This window comes from Staurois parvus, unplaced genomic scaffold, assembly GCF_062004578.1.
Source record: "Staurois parvus isolate SC_StPar_1 unplaced genomic scaffold, SC_StPar_1.0 ptg000070l, whole genome shotgun sequence".
In the NCBI taxonomy this organism is placed as follows: Eukaryota; Metazoa; Chordata; class Amphibia; order Anura; family Ranidae; genus Staurois; species Staurois parvus.
The window spans coordinates 6,226,180-6,234,865 of NW_028317866.1; positions in this window are offsets into that span (position 1 = coordinate 6,226,180).

The following is an 8,686-nucleotide window of genomic DNA, read 5'->3' on the forward strand; positions in this document are numbered from 1 at the left end:
GAAAAGCAAGCAATGCTCTTTACGTGTTTGTTAGGCTATGGTGTAGTAAATGTTGAGTAACAGCACTTCAAGCAGATAGAAATGAGCATTAGCCAAAGAGAAATATTTTGTGATTTGTTTTAAAATCTTCCTGCTAACTGCCTGGATTCTTTCCTATGCTATGGAGCAGCAGTAAGGATTAAAGTACCATATGTGTATCATTGTAGATTTCAAGGGGTTACAGCACTCAAGCGGTTAATTTGTACACAAACCAAACTATTCTTTTCCGATGTTGTCAGGGAGATATCTACCCATTAATGGCCATTCTTCACTGTTACCGCTTTAAAGTGGAACACAACTCCAAAAAGGGAGTTATTTCCACTTTAACACTCTCCCCCTCTGCAATGGGAATTGTGGTATTGTTTTCTTTTCTATTTTATTTTAACTCTTCAATTTTCAGCCCTGCCACCATTCCAGCCTAGGCTATAATGAAGTGTACCTGGTCCTGCAGCCTCCTGGGATACTTACATCACATCTTCCAGGAGGCTGTATGATCAGCACAGAATGATCAGGGGAATGGGCCAGGATGGATCTGGTGCATCATCGGAGCTGGCTGCCTACACACGGAAGATGCAGACAACTGAAGAGGATCGTAGTGGGACAACATTGGATTCCCTGTGCGGGTGTGACTGTGCTTCAAAAAGCACTACAGTTAATTGTGAACATAAATATGGGGAGGGAGTTGAGTTCCACTATAACTGGTTATCACACTGACTATAAACAGAAACTGCACTTGGCAGTAACACTATGATCATAAGCTTTAGGTACATAGCCAACAGCACCCCTCCTCTACACAAGGTAGATCAACGTCCTATCAGAGGAATAGGTATTTCATTCAAGATCTGCTGAGGACAGTCGTGAAAAAGTTAAACAGTCACACACTACAGATGTTCAATTTACAAGACAAACAATGAAACAATTCTTTGAATGCCAAGACCTCCCTGGATAGATTTTTTTCAATAGGCACACTGGAGAGAATTAACCAAGAGATTAATGTAAGCAAATGTCCAATTATTATGAAAATCCTCATATTGCATGTTATCAACCAGGCTGATTATGACTTATTACATTATTGTTCATATCTGAAATAAGAAGACCAATGTTCTGCTTTATGTTCTAAGGTATCTAAATCATACAGATAGTCACTGAGCTGAAACGTGCCAAGAACGGCCAAGAGATTGCTCTCAGATGCACAGGCTTTTCAAATCTACTATCTTGGACAGAGGCCACAAAACTGTCCGTGTATCCTCTGGATATTTTCATTTTGAACCAAACTTTCATTTTTATTCCTCAGTTTTCTGTCCAGCTTTGGAAGAGAATTGACTCAGCATTTGAGGAGATCAGAAGGATTCAGTTTCTATTAATATCTTGGTTTTTTTTTGCAGTAAAGAGTCAACCAAACGCAAACAAAATCGTGAGAACAATTGACTGTTCTTAGACACTAATCTGCGTTTCTCATTACCAACATCAGAGCACCGTGGCAAACCTATTCCTTGTCCATCCAAATAATAATGGAAACGTGTACATAAACGTATGCAATAAAACTACAGTGATGAAAACATACACACCAAGCAATCATAGTAGATTAAAACTGAACTCTGGGATCATCACATATTGTCTAAATACAAAAGGCATGAATATTGACACTTGAATCTTGGCGTGTTTTGTGTGGTTTTTCTAGATCTGTGCTGTAATCCAGTGTGAAGCTGTCAATTTGAAGGAGCTTCCTTTAATAAAGACCGGTCACTGTTGCTCTCTCTCATTGTGCAGGGTGACTGGTCCTGTCTCCACCCCTTCCTGTAGTTTTCTGCAAGCAGTCTATAGTGGATGGGCCTGCTGGGTCCCTCCCACAGCTTTGCTCCCTGTAAAAGCTATGTGCAGCACATTGATGATGCCACTGCTATTTTTACAATGTTATATCTGGGCTTGCAGAGGCATTTGATGCTCCATTGTGACTTTTGATGGATTTTTCTGCCCAGAGTTCAGGTATAGCAAGAATGTTTATTTCAATTTTGGAAAGAGTAGAGACATTTGCATTGCTGTTTCTTTCCCTGCTGGGCAGATTAACTGTTTCTATTCATCTTGGTGACCTCTGTCTAATTAAACTTCACTTTGGTGGGATTTCATTTCCTGTTGTGATTCAAAAACAGGAAATAAAGTAAAATCTTTCTAATAGAAGAAATACTACAAAAGATTAATATAGAAGAAAAACTCTGACAATGATTTTAATAAAGTCTTCCTCTCAAAAAAAAAAAATTGGCTATAATTACATTTTAAAGCAATCTTTAATACCTAAACTGATAGCCAGCAAATACAGCTGTGCTCAGAAGTTTGCAAACCCTGGCAGAAATTGTGAAATTTTGCCATTGATATTGAAAATATGACTGATCATGCCAAAAAAACTTTCTTTCATTTAACCGATTCCCACCCGGCCGTATAAGTGACAATCGTCATTCTAAGTGGACGTGCCTGTATGTCCCTCGGAACATGGGCTTGTACAGCCACGTGGTCGCGCAGCTGCATTCTCGTGATATGCCTGTGTCCCCTGGACGCAGCACATCAACGCAGGCTAGATGGCTCTGTGATTGGTCCTTCTCAACACATGATGACTGTGTCCAATCACAGCTAACATGTAATGTAAACACTGCAGCCTACTGCTAGATCGACTCACAGAGCCCCATGGGAGGAGAACGAGAGCTGATCTGTGTTGTACCAGCACGTGTCCCACACATCTGTCACAGTGTACCAGTGATCATCAACATCTGTCACAGTGTACCAGTGTCAAATCCACATCTGTCACAGTGTACCATTGATCAACATCTGTCACAGTGTACCAGTGATCAACCACATCTGTCACAGTGTACCAGTGTCAAATCCACATCTGTCACAGTGTACCAGTGATCATCAACATCTGTCACAGTGTACCAGTGACCATTCACATCTGTCACAGTGACAGTGTACCAGTGTAAAATCCACATCTGTCACAGTGCACCAGTGATCATCAACATCTGTCACAGTGTACCAGTGTCAAATCCATATCTGTCACAGTGTACCATTGATCAACAACTGTCACAGTGTACCAGTGATCATCCACATCTGTCACAATGTACCAGTGTCAAATCCATATCTGTCACAGTGTACCAGTGATCATCAACACCTGTCAGTGTATAAGTGATCAACGGTCAGCAATATCAGCAGTACAGCATCAACATGTCTAAAAAAGTATACAGCAGCGAGAAGGCTTTCCAGATACTGAGTATGATGGATGAGAGTTGTGGGGAACTCTCTCTGTCAGATTCTGAGTATGAGCCAGTTGAAAGCCGTGGGTCAGCATTGGATTCTGAGGAGGCCAAACAAAGAGGCTCAGGAAATCTGAGGAGGAGCAGGCATCCACCAGTAACACTGTATATCCTAGTGCAGTGGCAAATGCAAGCAGCTAAGCACTCACAGATGATAGGCAAGCATCCAGCAGTCGCACTGCAAATCTGGGTGCAGTGAGAGGTACAAGCAGGGCAGCATTCCCAGATGATAGGCCATGCACTAGTCATGGGGTGTCTTATCCACAACAACAAGGTACTATCCTCCCAGACTTACTTTTATATCCCTTTTATATCCCACATGGCCGGCCACTAATTCGGCAGAACCTACAATTTCCCCTTTTACAGTGCAGCTAAGCCCTCAGATGCAAACAGAAAATGTTACCCCAATTTATTTTTTTAATTTGTTTTTTACTGATGATTTGCTAAATTATATTGTGAAGTAGTGTAATCTGTATGCCAACCAATATATTGACAACAATCCTAATTCATTGTATGCCCATCCATTTGTGTGGAAACCCCTTACAGTGGAGGAATTTCAAATTTTTCTTGGACTTAAATTGAATATGGGACTGACAAAAAAGTCTATGCCTAATGGTCTACGCAAAATATACATTATATGCCAGTCTATTTTTTGTATGCTCAGAACACTAGATAATGACATTTTTAAATTTCAATAATAATACCCAGTGCCCTCGTCAAAATCATCCTGATTCCGACAACTAGTAAATAAAAAGTGCAGCGCTAATAAATGTTGATAAGTAAAAGTAACAGATAAAAGTTCATAAAAGATCATAAATAATGATAAATGATGATATTAATATAAGATCCCGACTGCAGCAGAACTCAGATGCTTGTGCTTGGAAGTAATAGTAAAATTGTGCACTCACCAGATGCGCACTGAATATGCGCATATAAATACATCCATCACGGTCCACTTGAGGGAGGGGGATATGTCAGGCGTCTGGTAAACTTCCTTCCAGGTATAGAACAGCACAGCAGAAATATCTTGGGCTGGATAAAGGTCTGCTCATCCAGAGGTCCCCTTCAAGGATGGATAGGTCTGCAGCCTGTATTACAGGGATTCCCTCCTCTGGGTGCTTGGATGGGTCAGGATCATAAGTAGGCTTTCTCATACCAATCCCATGGCTTCAGTGCTTTCCATATCACTTGCCTGTAGTCTACCCGGAGGCCAGAATTCTTCCTTGCCGGCTCACTGTACTCTCAGATACAGTGGTGGATTTATTTATATGCGCATATTCAATGCGCATCTGGTGAGTGCACAATTTTACTATTACTTCTAAGTACAAGCATCTGAGTTCTGCTGCAGTCGAGATCTTATATCAATATCATCATTTATCATCATTTATGAACGTTTATGAACTTTTATCTGTTACTTTTACTTATCAACTTTTATTAGCGCTGCACTTCTTATTTACTATCTGATAGAGGTTTTATATGGTTACCTTAGTGCTACAGCTGCTTCTTATTGAGCAAGATGAAGAAGCCATGGGATACGTTTACCAGATGCCTGACATATCCCGCTCCCTCAAGTGGACAGTGGTGGATTTATTTATATGCGCATATTCAATGCGCATCTGGTGAGTGCACAATTTTACTATTACTTCTAAGCACAAGCATCTGAGTTCTGCTGCAGTCGAGATCTTATATCAATATCATCATTTATCATCATTTATGAACGTTTATGAACTTTTATCTGGGACTTTTACTTATCAACTTTTATTAGCGCTGCACTTCTTATTTACTATCTGATAGAGGTTTTATATGGTTACCTTAGTGCTACAGCTGCTTCTTATTGAGCGCTCACTTTGCTTTATCTTATACTTGATTACAACTGTTCAAAATTCGCCCATCCTCCACTTCACCGGAAGGCTTTGCATTAAATAATGCATCCCTAGTAAACGGGCCAAATATGGGGTAAAATTCTACAAGGTATGCAACAGGGCCACAGGATATACAGTACCTATAACTTTATGAGAGAAAGGACAGCCAGCTAGACCCCCCTGCATGGCCTACCAATATGGGGATAAGTGGAAAAATTGTTTGGCAAGTTTAGGAAGGGTTTCCACCTGTATGTAGATCATTTTTACATAAGTCTCCCACTATTCCACCATCTCTATTTACAGCAAACTGTAGCCTGTGGGACAGCGTGGGTCAACCGCCAGGGCTTTCCACAGAAATTGGCCACCACAAAACTAAAATGGGGGGAAACAGCCAGTTTGCAGAATAAAGAGATACTAGTCCTAAAGTGAAGGGATAAGAGAATTAAAATATATATCCTTTCCCCAATCCATGATGACACCTCGGTGGAACTTCAAGACAAGGTCCCGTCCAGAAACCAAAATGCATACATGGCTATAACCAGTTTCATGGGGGGGTTATATGAACAACCAGATGCTACAGCCCTACTTCCAGGACATCAATCTATTGGTAAAAAGGTCACCATCTACTTGTTTCAGTTAACCCTGTACAACATTTATGTCATCCTTTCTAAGTGCAAAGAAAGATCCTTATCCTAACTGAAATACCAAGAGGACATTGTTACAGCCCTTCTTTATCCGCCTGGCCAAACCCCTGAACAAATTAGCTCTGATTCAGGGACCAGACTCCATAAAAGGCATTTCCCTGATATCCTCCCTCTTACCCAAACAGGCCGCAAACTCCAAAGAAAATGTGGTGTATGTTCCAATAACAGAATTTGCCGTGACACCCGATACTACTGTCCCCAATGTCCCTTCCAGCCAGGTATCTGTATTAGAGAGTGCTTCTGGATCTATCACACATCACTATACTATTACTGAAGTATAAGTGAATTGAAGATATTTTTCCAGTGTCTGCATCTGCTATTTCCCTGTATGACCTAGACTGCTTATCAACAATGCCTCTGCCTGCCACCTGAACTGACCCTGGACTGTTTATTGAGGATGCCTCTGACTGCCACTTGAATTGTCAACCACGTTTCTGCCTTCCACGTGAACTGACCTCGGCCTGTTAATCAACCATGCTTTTTGCCTGCCGCCTAAACTGATCTTTTGCCCTGCCACTGTATTAGTGGGATTCAAGACAACACAAGGGTCTCACATGTGTGAGGGGATCCAGAATGGTTTTTCTGAGTGGAGAAAATTAAGTTTTTGGTTTTCTCCAGGTTTTGTAATTCTCAGATTAGGGTCTGTAGACCGGAGGCTTAGAAGAGATTTGGGTGTGAAGAAGCCTCTACCCCTGTGTCCAGGTCTTACCTGACTGAGTCCCTAAGCCTGATGTTTCTGCCTGCTGCCATTTGACCCTGGCCAACTATGCCTCTACCTGCTACCTGAACTGACCACGCCTCTGCCTGCTGCCATATGACCCTGGCCTGTTAATCAAACATGCCTCTGTCTGCTGCATGAACTTTACACACCTCTGCCTGCTTATGGACCATGTTCCTGCCTACTGCCAGGACCAATACTATGGCTGTGCAGACCATGTCTCGGCCTGCTGCCTGGACAATTCCTTTGGCTATTGCTGACCAAATCTCTGCCTGCTGCCTGGACCAATGCTTTGGCTGTGCTGGCAATATCTCTGCCTGCTGCCTGTACTGACTATGGACAGTATTCTTGCCTGCTGCCTGGACAATTCCTTTCACTGACCACATCCCTGCTTGCTGCCTCAACCAATGCTCTCCTCTATGGACAACTGCACTACTAAAACCACAGGTAATCTTTTGTTTACCCTATGCTCAGCAAAATGTATTTTGACGTGTAATTCTTGGTATTTACGGTACATGCTATGTGTTAGAAGCCTGAAGGTGCTACTTGGAGGTTGTGCCTCTGTATGTGGCCAGGCTGTGGAAAAGTCTCACACATGTGTGACCATACTATGTACAAAAATTACACCCCAAAATACCTTCTTCTGCTCCTGCTGAGTATGGTCACACATGTGTGAGACTTTTCCACAGCCTGGCCACATACAGAGGCACAACATCCAAGTAGCACCTTCAGGCTTCTAACACATAGCATGTACAGAAATATCTCAAATTGACAACTTTGTGTAAAAAAAACGACATTTTAATTTTCTTTCCACATTTTCCAAAAACTTGTGGAAAAAAATAACATGCTCAAAAGACTCATTATGCATCATAGAATATACACTGGGGTATTTCCTTTATAAAATGTGGTAATTTTTTGGGTAATTCCATTGTCCTGGTGCTCCAGGGCCTTCAAAAATGTGATAGGTAGTGAGGAAATTAGATTTGTAATTTATGCCCCTAGAACACCTGAAGGTGTTACTTGGATGGTGGGCCTCTGTATGTGGCCAGGCTGTGGTATCAGGAGGAGTAACAGAATGTATTTTGGGGCGTAATTCTTGATGTGTACAAGTCAGAACCTGGTTCACCTGCTGGGGCACTGTGCTTCCCTGGGGGTAAAGCTGCAATTTTAGTGTCCACCAGCAGGTGACTTCCAACAGTCAGCAGGTTTGAGAAATCAGCTCCACCTGGCCAAACCTGCTGGGAGGGTACTTAAGTTCCACTTCTGCTATGGCTCTTTGCATCGGTGTTTTGGCTGCTCCTGCTTTGTACCTTGTTTGCTGTGTTGCTGCCAGACTCTATTGCTATTAACACTTGATCTTGCTCTTGCCCTGTATCCAGTACCTCATTCCTCCTTTCTCAGTTTTGTTTCCCTCCTTCCCATCTGCTCCTCCAGGTTTCCCCTGCCTTGCAAATTTCACACTTGTATACATTTGTATATTTAGTTAGTTGTTAGGTTTCTGCATCTTGGTTGTTAAGTTTTGTTTTTTTATGCGTTTTCATGTTTATTGCTGTTGGTGTGTGGTTATTTTTCACTGTAAATAAATCTCAATTTAAAGATATATATACATGGTCTGGTCCTAGTTTCTGTGTGTAGCTGCATATACAGTATTGGGTCTTCCCAGCTGTTCAATCCTGACCTATCACTGACCAAGATCAGCTACACCTGAAAACTGGGAGTCATTTGCTTTGAGTTTTTGCTTTCCTTTTGATAAGATGCTTTGAGTGATGGTTATTTGTTGTGTGCAATTTGTAATAGGAAATTAAGATTTTTGCTCATTTTGGTAGGATGTCACAGGTAAGGAATTATTGGGAAGCATTCTGGAGGCACATGATTTGGTTGGTGAGGGAAAGTTTTCACTTAGTGAAATACAGCCTTTGGCTTGGGTCTGTTCTTAATTGTTATTTCTGTTTGCGTCACATGACCATGATGTTTTCACTCCTCTTTTTACTGTATATCAGGCTGAATATTTGGAATGGTTACTGGAATATTGTACAGGTTCCTTTCTCCAGCAGTATTCAGCTT